We start from the raw sequence: 17726 nt of genomic DNA, 5'->3' as shown, positions 1-17726 counted from the left end.
GTGGGGGCAGCATGCAGAGCCCCCTGGCTGCCCCATGCATGCTTCCTGGAAGCCACGTGGCATGGAGTCTAGTAGGGTGCCTACCAGCCCTGCTGCATGGCGATGCCAACCGGACAGTCAACAGCTCAGTCAGCAGTGCTGACCAGAGCCTCCAGAATCCCATTATGACCAGGTGTTGCAGTCAAAAACCATACTCCTGGTCACCCTAATGGGACCCTGGATCTCCAACCTTCCAAGTGAGTGCCCTAACCACCAGGCTTCAGAGTCATCCTCGCTCTTGCCTACTGACTCTAAGTAGTTAGCCAAAGTGGAACAATTTCAACAGAAGAGATTGATGGAGCCCCACAGCAGAATATTCCATAGCTAAATGGTTAGCACATACTTCTGAGTGGTGGAAGCCCCTTGTTCAAATCCTTTCTCTCCACCAGGCAGAGGGGGTAATTGAGCCTCAGTCTCCACATCCCAACCATTGGGCTACAAGTTATAAGGGTGATGGAAGCAGCCCCACCTCCTTCTCTGGCCGTTTTGTGCAGAGTGAGGCAGGTGACTAACTTGTTCTCACAAGAAACAACTTAGGAACCTAAGCAGCCTGACTCCGGGAAACGGGTTCGTGGCTGTAGATCCAAGCAGAGCTAGGCACCTCCCAGCAGCCCATACTTAGGTGTCAATCTCCGAGAGAGGAGGTGCTGAGGACACACCCTGCTCATCCTCATCTCCTATTGACTAGTTTAGGTGAAATTCTCCACTTAGTGTGCTGGCTTTTGTGGATAACATTTTGTAAGGTGTCTATCTTTCCCAATGTATCATGTAGGAAGCCTAGGAGCCCAATTCAGGCTTTACGAATTGCATTGTTATTCCTAAAAGGTGACAAAGAGTCCTGTGGCACCTTATAGACTAACAGATGTATTGGAGCATAAGCTTTCGTGGGTGAATACCCACTTCTTCAGACGCATGCTTATGCTCCAATACTTCTGTTAGTCTATAAGGTGCCACAGGACTCTTTGTCGCTTTTTACAGATCCAGACTAACACGGCTATCCCTCTGATTGTTGTTCCTGTGATTTTCTAGGCACCGAAAGGTTAGGAGTTGTGATGCTGACACAACGCCTAAATCCCTTTGCAGAATCAGACCACAGTCACAGAGGCACTGGTAGCAAGATGCTGAAAAAGAGAGAGAGAGCTTTGGGGTTAAGCACTGGCTGAAAGAGGCTTGCAACAGTGAGTGAAGAAACGATCTCCTGTTGTTTGATTCCTCCTATATTCAAAGGAACATGACTTTGTATATCCTTTATAAATAGGATTACATCAAATAAATACCTGACCTCCTCATCAATTTCTCCTAACAGAAACAACCTGTAGGACTCTGAATTTTGGTCAAAAAGCAGGTAATGGGATATTTTGTGGAAATTAGTTTCAAAGGATAATTGTGTTCTATAGAAAGCATTCCTTCTTATCAGTTTTAAACTTGTTGCTAGATGTACATAATTTGTAAAGCATTGGAGATCTTTCATGTAAAAGGTGCTACTTAAAGGTAAAATATTATTACTCCCTCGATGTTTCATAGATCTATGGATCTATGAATTCATAGGATCCTCCTGAGCTGTGGCACAGAGAGAAAATGCCATCCGTCAGTGCTAATCTCTGCTATAGCAGACACAATGCTTAAGTCAAAGAAGCTGTTATTCAACCCACTTACCATCCCACTCATCAGTGATTTGTGAAATTCCTAGAATTGGAGGAAGCCACACTAAGGACTTAAAACAGCAGTCAAAAGCAAAAAGTGTGTTGTGATATATTTAGCAAATGATAATGCTAACCAGAGAAAAATAGAGAAAGCGGGTAGAGAACGAAGAGGAGGAGGTGAAAAATCCATTCATTCAGTGAGAAGTTATCTAGTATTTAGAGACATAAACAATCTTCCCTGAGTCTGAGCCAACTCAGATTCTGTTGTGTAACTGAATAACAAATATTGTGGCTGGAGGTAGATGCAACCAAGTGTCTAATCAGGGCCGCCCAGAGGATTCAGGGGGGCTGGGGCAAAGCAATTTCGGGGGCCCCTTCCATAAAAAAGAGTTGCAAAACTATAGATTATTATATTCTCGTGGGGGCAAATTGCCCCACTTGCGCCCCCCCCCCCGAGTGGCACTGTGTCTAATACTTACTCTGTGGCTGCCTCCACATGTAAACCCTACAGTAAGCTCTTGTGCTCTATGACAGCTCTGGGGTGCAGATCCTCGGCTGCTGTGAACTGGCTCAGCTCCACTGAAGTTATAGGATCTGCTGAAGTCAATGGAACTATGAGAATTTACAATAAGTGAAGATCTGCCCTAGGTCAGCTAGCTGGTCATATGGTGGAGGAAGAAGAAGAGAGGCAGGAGATGTTTGCACGTACCTCACAGTTGTTAATTAAACTAGAAAGCCACCCAAAGCTGCAAAGTTTGTCTCCAGATACAAACATCCCCATAATTAAGGGTTCTTCACATCTGGATTTTAGTTTCACCTATTATATAAAAATGAGTGTCAGGGGATGTTTGTATCTAGGGATTTTGGTCTAGCTCCATCTCTGAACTAAATAGCACAATAGAGAACAGAACGTATGACCTTACTACTTGAAACACTGGTCTCTACCATTTCAGCTACAGAAGAATCTCTGGTACAGTGACGTAATAGGACTTATAGAGCATCCTATTTGTAGGCCTGTTTCTGGGGTTAGCCAGCTACAAAAACTTGGGCAAGTCTCAAATTCCAGCCACGCACTGAAATGTTAAATGGGGCATAAACAGACCTGCCTGGAGGCATTACACAACATTTTCCATTTTTCTCCTCCCACATCTCAGGCAGACTCATTGAGCTAGTCAGGCACAGGACTTTTAAGGATTCTGCAGAAAAACTATAATGCAGGTTCCTTTGTTCTATGTGTGACGCTGCCTCAAGTGTAAATTGGGTGGTCTTGTGCCAGTGCCTGTGTGTACTTGTCACCACTGTCCTCTATGTTATGTTCATGACATACACTCAGAGAAGTTAGATAAAAACATAAAGTACTCTTGCTGGAAGGTTGCAACGTAACACAATTTTATTTCTTAGAATTCAGAAGAATAACACACACACACAAAAGAGACAAAGCAGGCTACTCCCTAGTAGAGAGGCACAACTCACCTCACCTTACTCTGAGGTATCTTCAGACTGACTGCTGCTAGGCCCAAAGCCTAACCTGCAAGCAAGGTCAGGGGAAAAACCCCGTTATGTAAAGGGACAGCCTACAATTGTTACTCAGTTTTCAGAACACCACACACTACAGGATAGAATGTCAGGTGATTTAAGTTTCTGTGAAATATATAATCCTCTGTTGCCTTATCTGCAAATGGGCTAAAAACCATATAATTGCTGATGGCAAACAATGATTCTGCTTTAGTTCAATATTCCCATGCAGTGCAGAACAGCATCAGAGATACACATTGGAGATTGGAGTGAAGACTTTCACCCTAGCATGTATGTAGTTGTGGTTTCCCCATATAAAAGAGAAAACAAGGCTGACACTGTCATTTGAGCAAATCCCTTTAAATGTCTGTGTCATTCAAACAACGGTATGCCAAACTCCCAAGTTACTTCAGGTCAAACAATTCCATATTCTGTAACAGTCCACAGATCGGCTGAGGAGTTAGCTAATTGTATGCAAAATGCTAGGAAGGACTCGAGGCTTTCCAAGGTCTGGGGCAATTCTGTAAATTTTTTTGTGCTCTTCAAAAGCCAATTCTTGCAAATAAGCCCATTTCCCCTAAATTAGCTCACACAAAATAGCAGATGTTGCACAGCATGCTCTGGAAGAAAAATAAAAAAGTAATTTTCCCACTACTTTCCCATCTGATGGTAAGTAATATTTGTTTATTTTATTTTATTTTATTTTATTTTATTTTTGTGTGTGCTGAGATAAGCCAGAAAGAAGAGAAATTTTTCATCCCTTTAGGAGAGTGTCAGTATCAACTTCTGCCATTCGTTCTGCAATCAATTAGCTTCTGGAAATTGGGGGGGAGAGGGGTTCAGGAGGGTTGACCTTTTTGCTGTTCAATAGTGATACCTGCTGATTGCCCAGGAACACCGTAATGGAGGTCTCAGAAAACACAAGTATCAGAGGGGTAGCCATGTTAATCTGGATCTGTAAAAGCAGCAAAGAGTCCTGTGGCACCTTATAGACTAATAGACGTTTTGGAGCATGAGCTTTTGCATGCATCTGACGAAGTGGGTATTCACCCATGAAAGCTCATGCTCCAAAATGTCTGTTAGAAAACACAGTTCAGCCCTAGTGGGTGGCAGACAGATATGGTGATGTGAGTTGTGTCTACAGAGGTGGGGTAGGGTGGGGGAGTTGAATAATGAGCATACTAAGTGCTTGATAAAAGTACAGAGCTGACCTGAGCAAAGCCCCTGCAATCAGTGCTGTATCTGTTTGCAACTCTGCATGCGCTGCATGTGTAAACCATATTGCGTTGCTCCTCTTGACATTAGGGACCATAGCTGGAGGCCCTTACTCAGGCAAATCTCTCAGGACTGAGTAAGGACTTCAGGATTTGGCCATGTGCAGAATGCACTATTGCAAAGATAGTGCCTGGGAATTCAGACTTCTACAGAAAAACAAATGGTGAGACAGTGCACCTCAGCGTCCACTGTAAACTGCTCTCGGTTGTTCAGAGCTCACCCAGAATCGTTCCTATTACTGCCAGAACTTCCTCTTCCTCTCGCCTACTGCTGCCACAACTTCTGTCACTGGGGCCAGAGGGGGATTGTTCAAATGTTCAGCAGCTCTTTACTCCTCCCGCCCCCCAGCAGCTGCTTCTCTCACTGGAGCCAGGCTGCTCTTGAATGGCTCTCCAGTTTCTCAATCCACCCCAAACCTGTCTTCCCTCTGGGGATGGGGAGATTTCCTGCAGCAGTTCTCTCTTGGGCAGTCTGTCCCTTACCTCCAGACTCTTTTTGCCCCAAAGAGCATTAATGGTCTTCCTTTATCTGTTCCCTTGAGCACTAAAATGGAGACTCAACAGGAAGGAGAGCAGGTCATGACTCCCACTGAGGCCCCTCTTGCACCGGCCACAGAAGAGACTGAGAAGGGAGGGGAGACAGAAGCTGGGAATGGGTGACAGAGGGTGGATCACTTGATGATTACCTGTTCTGTTCATTCTCTTTGGGCACCTGGCACTGGCCACTGTCGGAAGACAGGACTGGGCTAGGTTGACCTTTGGTCAGACCCAGTATGGCCATTCTCATGAGACTATCGCGGGTCAGAATGAGAGTTGGTGATGAAAGTCTGCCTGGCAGCACACGTCTTAGAGTGAATCCGGTGAATTTGCATCTCAGATTTACTTGTGTTTCAATGAGTCAAGCAATTGTCTTTTTATTAGTAGTAATTGGTGATTTTCTGTTTCTTATTTGAGGAATTTCCAGTCACTAGGTTTACAGTTATTTTGAGAGGAAAATAGACACATTTTTTAGACTAAAAAACCCCCAAACCTACTTTTTTTTGCACACACTTTTTAAAGTAAAACTTGAGTTGATGGCAGTAGATTTACACAGAGAGCAGGATTTGGCCTAAAGTTCAAGTGTGGAGTCTAATTTTTCTTGATTTTAAGTATCTGAATGTCAATGTGGCTGTTTCCACAAGAGTCAGGAAAGCCTTGTTGAATCTTGATAGACAGTAATTTGCATGAGCCTAAATACACATTTCTGTTTAAATTACATGACTGTAACATATGAATGGAAGCCTGAGACTCATCTCTATTGACCTTAGAAACCTTCTGGAGCTGATTTAATGATGAATTGAAGCAGAGTTGTTCAGCATTTTCTAAGAGGTGGGGGAAATGAAATGGTGCACAAAAGTAAGCCAATTATCTCGATTTTCTCATAAAAACAGTGTGACATATGAATGTCACTTCCACATTTCTAAGCAATACAACAACCCATTCTCCTAGTTTTGTGCTATCAACAGGTAGGGTCTTGGCTGTTACGCGCAGGTACAGAGATCAGAATCTGGTAGTTGAGATCCACCACATATATCTAACAGAAAAAGGTTTGCCTATTTTTACATGAGTGCAAGCTCTACTAACAACAATTCTGGCTGTTGTTGACAAATCAGCCATCCCGATAATGAGCTGACATCTAGATTGGGGTAGGCAACCTATGGCATGCATGCCGAAGGCGGCACGTGAGCTGATTTTCAGTGGCACTCACACTGCCTGGGTCCTGGCCACCAGTCCGGGGGGGGGGGTCTCTGCATTTTAATTTAATTTTAAATGAAGCTTCTTAAACATTTTAAAAACTTGATTTACTTTACATACAACAATAGTTTAGTTATACATTATAGGCTTATAGAAAGAGACCTTCTAAAATGTTAAAATGTATGACTGGCACATGAAATCTTCAATTAGAATGAATAAATAAAGACTCGGCACACCACTTCTGAAAGGTTGCCGACCCCTGATCTAGATCTAAGAGTGGTTTTAGTTTTCACTGTGGACTTGTATTCTCTGGGGACTTAACTCAGGGCTTGGCTTCACGTACAGTGCTACAGCGGCACAGGTGTATCGGTGCAGCTGTATCACTGTAGCACTTTAGTGAAGACCTTATGCCATTGGGAGAACTTCTCCCATCAGTGTAGTTAATTCATCTCCTCAAGAGGCAGTAGCCATGCTGAGGGGAGAAACCCTCCTGTTGACATAGTGCTGTCTATATGGGGGTTAGCTTGGTATAACTACATCACTCAGGGGTGTGGATTTTTCACTCTCCTGAGCAATGTAGCTATGCTGATACAGGTCTGTAGTGTAGATCTGGCCTTAGCCACAGCCACAGATTCCCCCTTAACATGCTCTGTGTTCACACAGCCACACGCCTCTGTCAGTGTTACACTGCTTGATTGCCACCACCCCTGAGCTGTGGAGCAGGATCAGAGGTAGCTGTTAATGCTATTAATCCCGAGGTAACAGAAGTAAAGACTTGTAGCCACAGGCACTCACAACAATTGAGACATGATGGTCCTCCAATTCCTTCCCCTAGCCCTTCTGATTGGGCATGGATAGGGCCCGACCAATTTCATGGCCATGAAAAATGCGTCACGGACTGTGAAATCTGGTCTCCCCCCATGAAATCTGGTCTTTTGTGTGCTTTTACCCTCTTCTATATATATTTCACTGGGGAGACCAGCATTTCTCAAATTGGGGGGCCTGACCCAAAAGGGAATTACAGGGGGGTTACAAGGTTATTTTAGGGGGGTCACGGCATTGCCACTCTTACTTCTGCTGTTTTCAGAGCTGGGCTGCCGGAGAGCAGCGGCTGTTGGCCAGGTGCCCAGCTCTGAAGGCAGCGCCCCACCAGCCGCAGCACAGAAGTGAGCATGCTAGTACCATACCATGCCACCCTTACTTTTGCACTGCTGCTGGTGGCGGCACTGCCTTCAGAGCTAGGATCCCACCCAGAAGCCGCTGCTCTCCAGCTCCCCAGTCTGAAGGCAGCATGGCTACCAGCAACGGCACAGAAGTAAGGGTAGCAGTACTCAGGGGCGGCTCTAGACATTTCGCCGCCCCAAGCAGGGCAGCATGCCGCGGGGGGCGCTCTGCCGGTCGCCAGGAGGGCGGCAGGAGGCTCCGGTGGACCTCCCGCCGGCGTGCCTGTGGAGGGTTCGCTGGTTCCGCGGCTTTGGTGGACCACCAGAGCCGCGGTACCAGGGGAACCTCCGCAGGCGTGCCTGCGGGAGGTCCACCGGAGCCGCCTGCCACCCTCCAGGCGACCGGCAGAGCACCCGCTGCGGCATGCCGCCCCAAGCATGCGCTTGGCGTGCTGGGGCCTGGAGCCGCCCCTAGTAGTACTGCAACCCCCCCTAAAATAACTTTGTGACCCCTCCACAACTCCTTTTTGGGTCGGGTTATCTACAATAACAACACCATGAAATTTCAGATTTAAATAGGTGAAATAATAAAATGTATGGTTTTTAAAATCCTATGACCGTGAAATTGACCAAAATGGACTATGAATCTGGTAGACATGGACTATCAATCTGCCTCCATTTAGCTCCCTCATCCTCCTCCTCTCTGCTCAGCTTCTTGCTTGCAGTTTTTCTTGCTTCACACATCCCCAGTGTTTGATACAGCAGATCAATGCCCACTAACAAGCCAAGTATTGGCATGCAGCCACTTGGCCACACAATCAAGTTGGCAAACACATTGTCCCACAACACCCTGCCTGAGATTGAAGAATGTGTTGTGCTATTATGAATTTTGGGATCTGTGCCCAGGTTGCTGCATAGCTTGTCCTGGCCAGATACAGCACCAGTGAGGATGCAGGGCAGGACAGCACAGTAGGCAGGGCCGGCTCTAGGCACCAGTCCCAAGCGTGTGCTTGGGGCAGCACTTTTCAAGGGGCGGCACTACAGGTTTTTTGTTTGTTTGTTTGTTTGTTTTCTTTTTTGCTTCGACGGTGGCACTCTGGACTTTTTTTTTTCTTTTTGCTTAGGGCAGCAAAAAACCTGGAGCCGACCCTGACAGTAATGTGGTTGTATTATCGCAGGGTAGGCTACCATGGGTTGATGTACCCTGTGGTTGCTTACCCCATACTTAACATGCAGTGAAGACATAGATTGTGCATTCTCTCTCTTCTGACTCTACATTCTATATTCAGATCTATTTATTTCTCTTTTGTTCTTGAGATTTTCACAAACACTTCATCCCAATTCTTCTCAACCTAGCCTTATAGATTTATAGTCCCTTACATTTCATTTCCAACAGCATTGCTTACATTCTTAGGTCTAAAGAACAGGAGTACTTGTGGCACCTTAGAGACTAACAAATTTATTTGAGCATAAGCTTTCGTGGGCTACAGCCCACTTCATCGGATGAATAGAATGGAACATATAGTAAGAAGTTATTTATACATACAGAGAACATAACATTCTTAGGTCTGTCCTTTGTTGCTAGGATGCATAGCCATTCTCTCTCACCACGCCTGGCGTACAATTGTGTAGAACCAGGGTATGACTCCAGACTGCTGTTCTCCTGAGCACTAAGCTGAAGGAACAACTGCTTTGCTAAACTGAGGCTTATTAAACTCTTAGCTCCCCTGTGTGTTACCGTATGTGGCCGTAGGCTGTAGGTACCAAGGCATGCTGCCTCTTTTTAAAGGAGCAATAAGCTATACTGCAGGCAGAGTGCATTGCCCCAGGCCTTCCTAAGTTATCTTGGCCTGTGTCAGCAGGATGCCTTAAGAAGAACTCTTTACAGAGCTAGGCCTGCTCCATTTTCCTTCTGCCCCCACCCTGTGCAGCTCAGTATAGTAAGGAGAGGATTTTGCTTTAATTGAAATTCCTGTCATCAGTCCAGATAACCTGAACAAAGATATTGACATGAAAAAAAGCAATCAAGAGCACATCTTTAAAATGCCAGTTTGCCTGTGACAAGCATGAAATTCAGTCACTACAAATCAAGATTTAAACCCTATTGTATATCACACAGCTGGTCTTTCCCCCTCTCCCACCCCTCACTACAAGTTCTAATGCTTGTACATTTTTGTTTTCCCTTTGACATTCTTCTCATACTGTATTCACAGCAAGTCTGAGAATAGCTGAGTTTTGATTAAGCTCTTGCAAACCTCAGAGAAAACTCAAACCCTGAACAGTGTACTTTATCTTGGACTTCTGCCCTTGAAAGAAAACGGTTATACAAGTTTTCTAAATAGTTTTTCTGGTATTTTTTTCCTATTTAACTCATTCAGATAAAGTGTGCTATGCACTTTTTCCCAAGTAGATGCTTGACCTTAGTGTTACATGTATTTACATTGCATCTGAAGATAAACCTCTGTAATTTTGTAAGAGTCCATGAAGGAGAAGCAAGAGATGCAGATGCCCGCTCCTGCCACAATCCACCTATAAAAGTGTTTCCTAAACTTGCAATATTGCTTGTGTAGGGAAAGCCCCTGGCGGGCCGGGCCGCTTTGTTTACCTGCTGCGTCCGCTGCTCCAGGCCAATGGGTGCTGCTGGAAGTGGCGGCCAGTACGTCCCTCAGCCTGCGTCGCTTCCAGTAGCTGCCATTGGCCTAGAGCAGTGAACTGCAGCCAGTGGGAGCCGCAATCAGCTGAACCTGCGGACGCGGCAGGTAAACAAACCGGTCCAGCCTGCTGGGGCTTTCCCTACACAAGCGGCGTCCCAAGTTTGGGAAACACTGACCTATAGTATATGCTCTAAGGACAACCACTAAAATTTCTAAAGTTTTAAAACCACATAAAGTCAAACTCATCCCTAGTGTGATTGCCTTGAAACTCATCTAGCGTTACATCATGGGTGAATTTGGCTCCGAGAAATGGTGGCATCCCCCAAACTAACTAGGCATCTCTCTCTAGTAGTCGCTCAGCAATATTTATTTTGCATTATAAGGTGATCTCGCCTCTCCATACACATTTAAATTGCTTGTCTGCATGCTACTCCCACCAGGGTGACCAGATGTCCCGATTTTATAAGGGCAGTCCTGATTTTGGGGTCTTTTTCTTATATAGGCTCCTATTACCCCCCACACCTTGTCCCAGTTTTTCACACTTGCTGTCTGGTCACCCTAACTCAGTGCATGAACCCAGTACCGGTCCTGTGTTTTCTAACACTCCACTGCATCCCAGCTTTAGGTTTTTGTTATGGCAAAATCACTTACATAACACTACTCACTGGGAATATTGGCACTTTCAGGCAACTGACTCAGTAGTGATACAGAGTTGCTTGTAAGTCTGAGCCAGGAGCTCAAACATTATGGTGATGGGAAGCACTATAAAACAGGGCAGATTTCCAGATTACTTAACTCATTCTTGGATGGCAGTGGAAGTTGAACAGAAGGGGATCTATTTTGAACTTCTGTAATTATTTTTTATTTTAATAGCCTTTTTTTTTCTTTTGTAGCACTTTTTCATAATAAATCAGCAGATTCAAAGAGAAGCACATACAAAGGCAAACCCCCACGGGGTCTGTCTCTCTTTGCAAGATTCTATCAGTGAAATGCCTTTCTGTCTGGTCTAACTTACATCCCTCTTTTTATCAGATAGGCTGGAACCATGAAGTTTGTGTCCAGATCTGAACTGGACACAAACGTTCATGAAGGTCCAGATTTGGGATTATAGCTCAGACCTTTCAAGTTAACTTTGCCCCATAAAGTTCTGATCTAGATTGAGGCTTTCACAGATTTTAGGGGTTCACATCTAGCATTTTGGCTGTGTCCATTTCTATTCTATAGCACAGATTTAAAAACTATCCAGTTCATGTCTTTCACTTTCCAACTTCAGGAAAAATATTGACTTCCTACATTTCATTGAGATCCAAGGGCGGCTCCAGGTCCCTGCACGCCAAGCGCATGCTTGGTGCGGCATGCCACGGGGGTGCTCTGCCGGTTGTCGGGAGGGCAGCAGGCGACTCTGGTGGATCTCCCGCACATGTGCCTATGGAGGGTCCGCTGGTACCGCCACTCCGGTGGTCCACCAAAGCCGCGGAACCAGCGGACCCTCCACAGGCACGCTTGCAGGAGGTCCACCGGAGCCACCTGCCGCCCTCCCGGTGACTGGCAGAGCACCCCCCGCGGCATGCCGCCCTGCTTGGGGCAGCGAAATGTCTAGAACCGCCCTTGTTCAGATCTAGTCTGTGTGGCCTACATTTCCAGAAGTGACTACCGATTTCAGGTGCCTCAATTTTGGGTGCACAATCTGATACGCTTGAAAGGTAATGGATTATTAGAAAGTGCTGAGCACCCACACTCGAAAAATCAGAGCCTTTTAATGGTTAACACATTTTAGTTCTGTCTTTGTAATGTATCCATCACCAGGGAATCTAGCAACTAAAGTTGTGTTATACACATTGGTTTCACTTAGTTTGGGGTTAGAAGAATGTTTTCTTTGGTTTCAGTTTGCATGGGTTCATGCAGCCTGAGTTTTGCTTTGGGAATTAGTTGAATCTTCAGACTCTTAAAATGAAGCTCATTGGATGCCAGTGTTTCCCATTTGTGTAATACAATTTCAGTCTTTTCACCATAAATTGGCCAAAGTTCACGCATAAGATTCTCAAACCTCAGAAAGCACCTAATCTATTTCAAGTTTGTAATAACTGAAATCAGCTGTCACCACTCAAAAGAGAGATCTTGGAGTCACTGTGGATAGTTCTCTGAAAACATCTGCTCACTGTGCAGCAGCAGTTAAAAAAGCTAACAATGTTAGGATCCATTAGGATGCTATAAATAATGCAATAAATATCATAATATCACTAAATAAATCCATGGTAAACCCACAACTTGAATAGTGCATGCAGTTCTGGCTTCCCCATCACAAAGGAGATAAATTAGAGTTGGAAAGGGTACAGAAAAGAGCAACAAAAATGATTAAGGGTATGGAACAGCTTCCGGAGACGTTGCACCCCATAATGCTTTGTAGAAATATGCGTCTGAGTGTAAATATGACATAACTGGAATATGTTTTATGCTAGATATGCCATGTAACATATCTCTGCAAAGGTTATGATCTACTGGATTTATTCATCCTATTTGTATGCATGTATCATTTTTGTATTCGAAGTTATGAATATTGGCTATGTACTTGTTTGATTTTTACGTAGCCTCAGTGAAGCATTTGGTCAGCTTCTTGAGAAAAGACTATTCTCAGTAAGTGCCCAATCAAGAAACACTTAAATTGACAATGGACTTTGAGAGACACCAATCCACATCTGAGCTTTCCTGGGAACATGCACACTGACATGTAAGCAATGACGTCAGCCTGTAAAGAACTGAATCATGCATGGACATGTGACTTGCCCATGTGACTCCAAAACTCCATCTTGTCGCTGTGATTCTGCATAGGAGAACACAAGGGGTTTCCACCCACAAGAGAGACTATATAAAGCCCTGGGAAACCTCTCCATTTTATCTTCAGCTGGCTCAAGAGAGAGCCTCTCCACCCCAAAGGATGCCTGAAAGAAACTGGAACAAAGAACAGGAACTACAGGGGAGTGAGTGATTGCTGGACCCAGACTAGGAGGAAGTCAAGTCTGTAAAAGAAGCTTATTGGAACATCTCTGAAGGTGAGATTTACCTGTGTCTAGTTTCTTACTGTATTAGGCTTAGACTTGCATGTTTTTGTTTTATTTTGCTTGGTAACTTACTTTTTTCTGTCTGTTATTACTTGGAACCACTTAAATCCTACTTTTTATATTTAATAAAATCACTGTGTACCTATTAATTAACCCAGAGCAAGTATTAATACCTGGGGGAGCAAACAGCTGTTCATATCTCTCTATCAGTGTATAGAGAGCGAACAATTTAAGAGTTTACCCTGTATAAGCTTCATAGAGAGTAAAACAGATTTATTTGGGATTTGGATCCCATTGGGAACTGGGTATTTGGGTGTTGGAGACAGGAGCACTTCTTAAGCTGTTTTCAGTTAAGCTGCAGCTTGTGAGGGATGTTGTTCAGACTTAGGTCTGTGATTGCATCAGGCAAGCGTGTCTGGCTCAAACAAGGCAAGGTACTGAAGTCCCAAGCTGCCAGAGGTAGTCCCAGCACATCAGGTGGCAGTCCCAAAGGGGTTTCTGTGACCCAACCTGTCACACTTCCATAGGAGGAGAGGTTAACAAGACTGGGACTTTTCAGCTTGTACAAGAGATGACTAAGGGGGATAGGATAGAGGTCTATAAAATCATGAATGGCATGGAGAAAGTGAATGAATAAGGAACTGTTATTTACCCCTTCACATAACACAAGAACCAAGGGTCACCCAATGAAGTTAAAAGGCAGCAAGTTGAAAACAAACAAAGGGAAGTACTTCTTCACCCAATGCACAGTCAACCAGTGGAACTTGTTGCCAGGGGATGTTGTGAAGGCCAAAACTATAACTGGATTCGAAAAAGAGTTAGATAAACTGATAGAATATAGTTCTATCAATGGGTATTAATTAAGATGATCAGGATGCAATCCCATGCTCTGGGTATTCCTAGCTACTGACAGCCAGAAGCTGGGAGTGGATAACAGAGGATGGATCACTCAATGATTGCCCTATTATGTTCATGCCCCTATTGGAAGACAGGATGCTGGCTTAGATGACCCATGGTCTGACCCAGTCTGGCTGTTCTTATGTATGTCACACAGTTTGGGGTGTTTGATGTGAACTGTTTGCCCAGCTCTAAGAATCACATTCTTTTGCTGGGACAAACCAGGTGTGATTATTGTGTAAGATACATATTCTACACATTGCTGCCAGGCATCGTCTCTGACCTCATGTTCACTGTTTTTTTGCTTGATCTTTCTTATATCTGATGTTCCAAGAAAGAGGAAAGGGAATGGCAAGTATTCTGCCTTTTGTAGCTGGCAGGACAAGACCAGAGGAACACAAAAGAAATAATAAATATCTAGATAAGAATGATGTGGCCTATTTGTTAGTAAGGGAAGTAATGTAACATTCTTGTAGATGGCTGTTTGGAGGGGCTTGCCACCACTCTTCCTCAGGCCTTCTACTGCCACCTTCACCAGTAAATCAAATCTGACAGAAGTTCCGCAGACACAAATTTTCCAGTGGGTTACATCGCATCTCTAGGGGATTTAAACAGCTACCCAGTTATTAAACCTCAGCTCATATCACTGCTGCGGATCAACTATTGAAGTTCAGCAACGAAGCTGTGCTCTTTGTTCAGTGAATCTTAGTGTTGTACTAGTTACAATGCACAGCAGTGGGAACATCTTTATTTACAAATCATTACAGAGGCAAGCTCTGCAGTAACAAGCAGAAATGTTTGTTTTTCTTGAGTGTTTTCACAGTATTTGGTCAAGTAAAAATTATGCAGATGCCTGCTGGGTGGAATATGAAAGAGAAAAGAAACAAAACAGGGCAAAGGAAATGCTGAGGGAAAGAGAGAGAGAGAAAGGCACAAGAGGCAAACTGTGGAGCTGATAGCACCAAGAGGAATACACAGAAGAAAGATCCAGTAAAGCAGCTCTTCAAATAACAATTTCAGCTTTTGAGAATTGTAAATGTTAACAAGGCACCCGCTGCCCATTGCCCTTCTACCCCTGATGCCAAAGTGAAAGCGCAGACATTGGTGTAGCCCACCCGCTGTATGCTTTCTGGGGACTCCCTGGCATGCGGGAATCTCCAGCATGGGAGATGCAGTTTGTCTCTGCTCCCTTTTGCACTTCCTGAGCTCTGGTTTCATGAAGCAGCTTTAATGCCCTGTCATAAACAGATAGTTAAGGGTTAATGTCTCTTTTACCTGTAAAGGGTTAAGAAGCTCAGTAAACCTGGGTGACACCTGACCAGAGGACCAATAGGGGGACAAGATACTTTCAAATCTTGGTGGAGGGAAGTCTTTATTTGTGCTTTTTGTTTTGGGGGTTGTTCTTTCTTGGGACTAAGAGGGACCAGACGTACATCCAGCCTCTCCAAATCTTTCTGGATCAGTCTTTCATGTTTCAAAATTGTAAGTAATAGCCAGGCAACGCGGATTAGTCTTATGTTTGTTTTCTCAACTTGTGAATGTTTTTCTTTTTGCTGGAAGGATTTTTACCTCTGTTTGCTGGAACTTTGAATCTAAGGCTGCGGGGGGGGGGGTCCCTCTTGTCTCTATGAATCTGAGTACCCTGTAAAGCATTTTCCATCCTGATTTTACAGAGAAAATTTTTACCTTTTCTTTCTTTAATTAAAAGCTTTCTTTTTAAGAATCTGATTGATTTTCCTTGTTTTAAGATCCAAGGGGATTGGGTTTGAACTCACCACGGACTGGTGGGGGGAAAGGAGGGGATGGTTAATTTCTACTTGTTTTAAGATCCAAGGAGTTTAAATCTGTGTTCACCAGGGAATTGGTGAAGTCCCTCAAGGCAGCCCAGGGAGGAGAAAGTTTTGGGGGGGGACAGGTAGTGCCCCAGACACTGAAATTTCTGAGTGGTGGCAGTGTTACCAGATCTAAGCTAGTAATTAAGCTTAGAAGTGTTCATGCAGGTCCCCACTTCTGTACTCTAAAGTTCAAAGTGGGGAAAAAACTTTGACACGCCCGCACAATCCCAGCAGGGGAATCCCCAGGTGATGTAGTATCAGTGTAGGGGGGTTTACAAGAGAGCTCTATATCTATGTATCTGGAAATAGTTAATGGATAACGTGCCGGTAGATGGTGCTCATGAATATGTAGTGTAGTTTCTGGATTTTGTAGGACCAACCTTTTTCTTGGGCACTGCAAATGGTTTTCTCTGTGCAGCTCTTTATGTTGGCTCTTAACAAAGGGTGTATTATAGGCATAGTTTGGGGTGAGGGAGCATGGCCACAGCACCATTGTATTCTGGCAATCCCAAGCTGCTAGACTGGTCCTTTGGGGGCTGTTGCAGCCTAGCACAACTTAGAGCAGCTTTGAGACTGCTCTAAGTTGTGCTGGAGGCCAAACCAAATCTCAATTGGCCCACCATCAGGTAGTGGTGTATATGTGCCTGTGTGTGTCTGCTTCCACTGTATAGGATGTGTGTGTGTGTGTATCCTCAGCTGTATAGGGTGTGTGCGCGCGTGCCTCAGCTATGTAGGGTGCTGCACAACCCTCTCAGCACTGACTGCTATGCTGGGAAGATTAGGATCATAGCCACATTTTGGCTGCCTCATGAGTGGGTGCACAAAGGTGTGGATAAGAGTGTCCCTTGGTCTTCACACCACCATTGTACATGCACGCAAGAGAAGCTATGTCTCTTTTCGAAACTCAGGAATATTGGATATTCGCCAAGTGAGTGATTGGTTTAAGTCCCAATCATTTTATTTCATTGAATGTTATGTTAATTTTATCCTGTGCATACACCTTGATGTGATATCAACAGTATATCAGTTCTGTTTGCCTTCAGAACTGCTTTCTGCTCCTTATTCTCTACCCTTCCCTTTTCAAGATTATTTCCTTTTTGCTATTCTCTTCACTCGCCCAGCCCTATGCAATTGTTGTTTTTCTCTAGGAGACACCCAAAGTGTAGGTGGGAACTACTTTTTTTTGCACAAGAGATAGAGTGGGCTTAACCTAAATGGTAGAGAATTTACAACAAGAACAATGAAGAGCTACTAATTAATTACATGTACACAGACAAGTTCAATGACACTTTTGAAATTACATTACACTTCCCATTTAGAAGAGGACACTTGACTCTCACTCTTATAAATATGACCTAAGGAAGGACTCAGGGTGGAGTACGGGAAATGTTAGAGAAGCTCGGTGAGGTAATATCTTTTACTGGACCAACTTGTGTTGGCAAGAGAGACAAGCACCAACAGAATTTGGTCCAATAAAAGACATTACTTCTCTCTAATATCCTGGAATCAACACGGCTACAACACTGCATATGGGAAATGTTGTCTCTTTTAATTTTTTTCTGTTTGCAGTAGTAATTTATTTATGAAAGAAGTGCTCAGTCTTTGCTGCCTGGTCCCTTGCCCCTTTTAGATGTTTTAGTGATCTGATGTGGTCTAGGAAATTTTACTTTGACTTATCCCATGTAGAATGCCTACAGCTAAGTTGGAATCCAAACTTCCAACTCCTATCCCAGTTTTGGTGTCACTCTAAATTGACACAAAAAGGCATTGCTTGACAGATATTTCCTTATTCAGAACTGAGCAGCTAGATTCTTATCAGGATATGATTGCCCACCATACCATCTCCGCACAAGAATATCTGCATGGTTTTTTTTAATAGGGCTTTGTGTTATGAGATGCTGCTTATAGACTTC

This window comes from Gopherus flavomarginatus, chromosome 9 (assembly GCF_025201925.1).
Source record: "Gopherus flavomarginatus isolate rGopFla2 chromosome 9, rGopFla2.mat.asm, whole genome shotgun sequence".
Taxonomy (NCBI): domain Eukaryota; kingdom Metazoa; phylum Chordata; order Testudines; family Testudinidae; genus Gopherus; species Gopherus flavomarginatus.
This window is presented reverse-complemented; position numbering follows the sequence as displayed.